The sequence below is a fragment of the Astatotilapia calliptera genome, chromosome 10 (assembly GCF_900246225.1).
Source record: "Astatotilapia calliptera chromosome 10, fAstCal1.2, whole genome shotgun sequence".
In the NCBI taxonomy this organism is placed as follows: domain Eukaryota; kingdom Metazoa; phylum Chordata; class Actinopteri; order Cichliformes; family Cichlidae; genus Astatotilapia; species Astatotilapia calliptera.
The window spans coordinates 16,014,260-16,021,384 of record NC_039311.1 but is presented as its reverse complement, the minus strand read 5'-3'; positions in this window follow the sequence as shown (position 1 = coordinate 16,021,384).

Genomic DNA, 7,125 nt, shown 5'->3' with positions numbered 1-7,125 from the left:
AGGTGGAAATAAATGCAAATGAAAGGTCACCTTCTTTGTATTTTTTTCAATCATTCCAGTGTTTTTCCCCATTATTCTGGCAGATTAGACCTTTTCTCAAGTTGACATTGGGCAGACACCAAACTTAATATACGTAAAAAAATAAATAGAAGAGCAAACTCTCCCACGCTGAGAGGTACAACAAAACAAACAAAGCCACAGAGTCATCAATCAACCACCTATATGGAAAAAATCTATATAAATCTTATAAAGTTTGTATCTGTCTTGCGTGGAACTTGTATGCAAAGCATACACGAGTGAAAACAGATATAAGATCCCTTGAAAAATTATATAAATGAAACGTGTATGCATTGCATAAATGTGCCTTTGGGTCAATTACATATCCTAGGAAAAAAATAAAATAAAATAAAACCCTAAAATGCAGTGTGGCAGGATGTATTAGTAACAAAAATCAAAATAAGCCTTTATAAGCAGTCAAACTAAAACAACTGAGTGGAAGCCAGGAATAAGACACAAGGCCCCAGCAGACAACATGGGACAACTCAGCATCCGGAGAATCACTATCCCTATATGTGAAGCATTGTGAAGTCTGAAATATGTGAAGTATTTTGTATTTTATCATGGAAAACAACAATTATTCGAACTGTTTCTGTTAGTTCATCTAAAGCATTCTGACAGCATTTTTTTGTATTATAGTGAAATGTGGATAATTCAGGAAGCTATCAAGTTTGATGGTGTCCTAGCTATTAAAGTAGATAAGCAGCTAATTATATATGAGCTAACTAGACCCAGATGTGCCACAATAATCCTCTTACGGGGTAATATCTAATAATTCTAGATCGTTAAGGGCATTGTTTTCGTGTTTCATCCTCTAGTATCTTGTTTCTACCCTTCATGGTTTGACACATTGCAGTATCTCTACCTTAACATGTAAACACTTACATATTGCCAAAAATATCTGCTTATTTGCGTTCCCATGCATAGGAACTTGACTGCTTGACATGAGTCAAGTCTTCTGGGAAGGCTTTCCACAAAATTTATGCATTAAATTATTTTTTTGTTTTTTTGTTTATGGGAAATTTTGACCATTCTTCTAGATTCACATTACAATACATTATTGAAAAACACTTGCAGTTCTTTTGTAGCACTAACTGGAGAAGTAGAATCACCAAACCCCCATCAGAACTGAATGTGTACATGCACTGTATTGCGAAAAATATTTGCGCTTCTTCGCCTTCGCACACCTAATATGAATTTGTGTTTACATTCCATTTATGTCTTTATGTCTTGGTGACCTCTATGCACTATGCGCTTAACAAAACAGTATTAACAGTTCTTTTTAAGATTTCTCAAATGCTTTAAATATTTTACAGAACTTAATTAAGACATCAGTTTAGTCCCAATGTGAAAGAAAAATCTTTGTCTGAATTTTTTATCAAAGAAATGTTGCTTTATTCTTTGGGTGGACTAAAGTTTCTAATGCAAACTCCTATCAGGTCGTGTTTCTCCTTGCTGTGGTTAGAAAACGTCTAAGAACCTCAAATTGCCTCAGATATTCATGCATAGCTGTCGTGTACTGGCAGCAGGCTCATACCTTAATCCCAGATTAAGCTCTGAAGCAAGGTTACTCGTTGATTAATCTTGGAAGCTGTGCATCATTTGGTACGTATCCATCAGTATTTAACTGCAACTTTCAGTTCCTCGACTGCAGAGTGTGGATTGGATGGACTGCATTAGAGAAAAATGAGACTCATTAATGATTTATCATTATGCGTTCACTTAATTTTCACTCCTTTTATCCTACTTTTAAAAATAACCTTCCCATTGATCACTTTTTGCACTTGAAAAAGCAGATTATTGGTTGACTTGTCAAGCATAAATACCTTTTCTATAAAAAGCAGCGCTTTTAGAGGCCAGTTTCTAAAAACATAATGCTGGATGTCGAAACTATTCCACTTAATTATTTTCTGGACTTAAATGGCTTGCCTGAATGGTGCATATGACCAAATCTATCAACGCCAAAAAGCAGTGAGCCAGCATCTGTGCTGCACAATTTGTGTAGAGTGCTCACTGGCAATGGCTGACACTAGTCAAACTATCAACTATAAACTGTAATTATTTTAGAAATGTTGGCACTATCTGATTGTACTAACTTGTGGTTATTGGATACTACTTCTACAGCTGCTGATAGTTAGTTCAAGCTGTAAAGAATATTTTTCAGAAAATATTAAGCTAGACAGATGTTTTGTGTACATGTGCATTGCAGGTTCATTATTCTGGTAAGTAAATACAAATGACTTGCTGTAGAAGGAAACTGACACCAATCAAGTGGTGTCCATATAGTAGGGCACGGTGTCAGGTAGACTCATTATAGCCTCTGTAACATTTAAACCAAAGTTCCCCCAGACATCACATGTTCTCGTCCTGCTCTGCCCGAGCCAGAGGTCTGCAATTCACCGTGTGGTCCTGCTACGCCTGAGCCAGTGGTATGCACTTCACCCGAGTCAGTGGTCACTGATGCAGACATGACTTGTCCTGCACCGTCTGGCCATCTGTGGCTGCCTCCTAAACTGCTAGTTCTTTGTTTTTCAATCGTATGCTCCTGTTTCTCTTTATGTTCCCTTTCAGGTCCTGTTTGTCATGGTCTGTGTATTTTTTCCAGCCTGCCATGTCTCCCTCTCTGTCACTGTCCCTCACTCTTTGTCTCTGTGTTGTTTCCTGTTTTACTATGGCAGTCCTTGTCCAGGGCTCCAGAGTGCGACCATTCTGGTTACACATGCGACCTAATTTCTAATACCTAATAAATCCTAGGTCGCATAGGTACGACCAGCTGTTCGAGTAAAAAAAAGTATCTGCGACTGTGAAAGTCTCGGTGTGGTTAACAACAGACACACATTGTGCCCATATCAGGGTCTAAACCAATCAGAGATAGTCAAGGACGAGACCTCTCTGATTGGGATTGGCCGTGGTCCAGATATTCTTTTAGGCTACGTGCTACGTGTGTGTACGTTTGAAAGTGCAGGCGGATACAGAGAGGTGAGTAGCCTAGGCCTGATAGAAGCGGATGTAGCTGTGGGTAATGAGAAAAGATGAAAAGAACGATTGACAACTTTTTTGTTAAGTTAAAGCCTGATCCACCCAAAATTCATAGCCAGCGTTCTGACACGGAGCCATCAACTTCTCAGGTTATGTCTAACACTGGTTCAGAGACGGCATCAGATAGTGAGCCACATACGATCGACTCCGAGCGAGAGCCCACTGAAAGTAAAAGGGAGAAAGTGTATACATTTCGAAGAGAGTGGCTTGACCAGTTTCCCTGGCTATGATACAGTAAAGCCGACAACATGATGCACTGATTTTGATGACCCCAGAAAATCTGTATTTGTAAAAAGCCCTAATCAAAGCAGAAATAGATCAGAATTATTAGGAACAACTGACTGACAACGTCACAAACACCCATGAGGTAAGACAAAAAAGATACTTTTTTTGATACTAAAGACACCTTATATATTTCCTCCCAGTACCATGTCCGAACCTCTACACCCCACACACTTCTAACACTATGATGTCTGCCAGCATTATTTGCTACATATTTCTATCGATTGCATTTGTGCTGCAGTGTCTGTCTTTTTTTATATTAGTTTGTTTTTAGTACATGTGATTGTGATGTGGTTCTTTGGCTGATATTGCAATTCCTGTATTGCTTAAATAAAGACATGCCTTTTTGTTATTTGTTACTCGTGCTTACTGACAAATTGATTGTGTTTCAGGACACTAGTTTGTTTTGTTTTAATTAAATCAATTACTTTTAAGTGCACATTTTGTAGAAACATCCTTTACAAAGATTCAATAAATCTGTCGTACAGATTTTTTTTTCATACAATGGGGATATTTTTATATTCTTGACTCAAACTATTATAACTGTACTTTACCAATATAGTGTGAAGTATCCTGTGAACTCTTAGACATATTTTGAAATGTGGATTTGTGTATACATTTCTTTTCCATCACATAATATGACCAAAAATGATCCAAAAACCCAACTCCAATATTTCGAGAAGAAGCTTGTGTTCTGTCTGAAATTGAGTGGCCAGCACAGTCACTGACCTACTGTGCTGTTGTGGAGAAATCTGATACATAAAAAGTACTCATCACACCAATCGAACTTATGAAAGGCAATTCAGAAAGTATGGGGCAAGATGTTCCAGTTCATCAATAAATGGACAGCTAAAATTCCAGAGCCTTCATGGCTGCGGTTGTGCAAATTAAATGATTCTTTCATAGCAAAGTTGGTCACCCTGACTTTTCAGCTTCTCATATCTTACATAATTCAATCTTGATATACATAATATAAGGATATCCACTTGGATAAATCCAAATTAATTCTGCAGCTGGCCATGAACACCATGCATAACAGCCTCAAAGAAAATGCACCAATACATGGCATAATCAAGACTACATACATATACAATTAGGAACAAGAAGATAAGTACATATCTCATAATGGTGTCGTTTCATGTCAGTCTTAGCTCCACTTTTAAAAAATACATAAGACTTAAATTAATAGCAAAATATTGTCTTGGAGAACTACTTTTTCATAAAGAAAAAATATTTCTGTGCCAAACCTCTTTTGTGTAAGACAGTGTTAATTAAATACTGGTGTCAACTACCTCCTCCACATTATGGTCAACCTTACTGCTAACAAAAAGAAAGCATAGTCCTTTTATCTTGTACTAATTATTTTTTACTATCGGCAGTGATTTAAATCGTTGTTATATAAAGGCGATTACACCTATTTAGATTAAATCTAACAGAAATGATGTTTTGTAATTAAAATGTACAATACTGTTGGTGTCACATTTACGTGGAAAAGAACGTTTTACCATGCTAAGCAACATCCTTGATTCAATATTTGAGGTAACTGTTTTCAGTATGACTTTATGAGTGTCTGAAAATGAGGTCTGTGTACGAAGGCTGATGCTGTCTGTAGGTTTGTATTTCAATTGCATAATTATTGTTTGATTTCAAGTTCACTATTGTTGTGTACAGAGACAAAATTACAAATTGCCTCACTGGCTAAATACCTATGGATCTAAATGTATTTGAATGTTTTTCTTTTTTTTAAACTTTTAAATAATAAAAAAACGATTATAAATATGTTTTCATGATTGAATGATGATTGAGCTTACATACTTAAAGGATCTCTTTTTGTCTTTCTTTCTTGTTCTTTGGCGGGGTAATAGGGTTTTGTGAGCATAAATCCTGTGAAATGAAAAATCACATCCAAGTTCCACGTCAGAAAGAAGACTGAATGAACAGCAGAACAGGAAAGTAAATCCTCGCAAAACATTTTACACAAAGAGGTTGGCAGACAGGTGACGACTGTCCATCAATGACGTTAATTCACACAGAAAAAATATGTGTGGGTTCATGTGGCAAATCTAAGGCTAGTTTGCACATGTTTTATATTGTTTTTGCAGTGATGGCACCCCTTTTTAAGAAATGGGAGGTGTGTTCCAACTTAAGATGGATAATACTCCTCAGCCCTGATGGGATAGTCTATCCCAGGGTGCTGGAAAGGAGTCTGTCAGCTAGTCAAACCTTGGATTCAGCAGGGACAAAGCAGTTTGTCCTTGTGGGGAACACAGAAAGAGAATGACAGAAAGGGAGACTGATAAATGATTTGGTGCAATGATTAGTAGAAGAGAAAGATGAGAATGAATGCAAAACGTTTCATTTCCTGGTTGATCTACATTCCTACCCTATTGTATGTGGCACTGGCTAAAAGCTATGTGTAGTGAAAAGAGAATAAGACTGCAGATACAAGCAGAAGAAATGGATGGTTGAATCAATGTTTCAATATTGTATTTAAAGTATGTTTGAGGTTTTTTTGTTGCTTTTTTTATTATTATTATTATTACTGTGCCTTGAAGATGCTCATTCAAAACTCAATGGATTTGGGTATTGATCTTAATGAACGTGGCTTCATAGTTTCGAGTATGTGGCTGATCCAGGAGGAAAAAAAGTAATGTAAACATGTTGGCAGCATGGATCTCTCAAAATTATTTATCTGTTTCTTTGCCACAAATATTTAAATTACTTTTCTAAAGATGAAAATGTATTATTACATTTTTGAAAAAAAAACTTGCAATTCTTATGTAGCATTAACTGAACTGGAGAACTAGAATCACCAAACACCACCAAATCACCAAAACTCGCCAATCACCAAACCCCATCAGAACAGAATGTTTTGCATGCACTATATTACAAAGTGTTTTCTCTTCTTCGCCCTCACACACGAGTTTACATCCCGTTTTTAAGCCATAGGGTTTAACATGATTTAATTCATCCCAAAGGCGTTTGGGATATCGTTTTTGAGGTCAGGAGTCTGTGCAGGCCAAGTTCTTCCACAGCAAACTTGCTCATTTATGTCTTTATGGACCTTGCTTTGTGCACTGGTTTGCAGTCTTGTTGGAACCATGGCCATGACCACGTGTGGGACCATCCTCACACCGTTCCCACAAAGTTGGAAGCAAGAAAATGTCCAAGATGTCTTGCTGTGCTTCTCCACTACTCTAGAGTCCAGTAGCAATGTGTTTCATACCACTCCATGTGGTGCAGCTGCTCATTCATGGAAACCCATCACATGAAGCTACACACTGCTCTTGAGTTATTCTGAAGGCCACATGAAGTTTGGAGGTCTGTAGCGATTGGCTCTGCAGGTGACCTCTGCACACTATGCGCCTCAGTATCCGCTGACTCCTCTCTGTAATTTTTGATGGTTTACCTGTTCATGGCTAACATGTTGTCATTCCCAATCATTATATTACCAGTAAAAGTTGACTGTGGAATATTTAGTGGCGAGGAAATTTCACAACTGGACTTGTTGTACAGCTGGCATCTATCATGTTATCATGCTGGAATTCACTGTTTCTACAACATTTCTTTGCCTAGGTGCTTGATTTTATCCACCTCTGGCCACGGAAGTGATCGGAACACCTGATGTGGCGTGAATGAGACACGGCGAGTCCACAGGTCAAGTTTCTGAGACATTTTATTGAATGCGGCGGCAGCTCACAGACTGCCAGCCGCGCATACACTACGCCACAACTCACAACTCTCTCT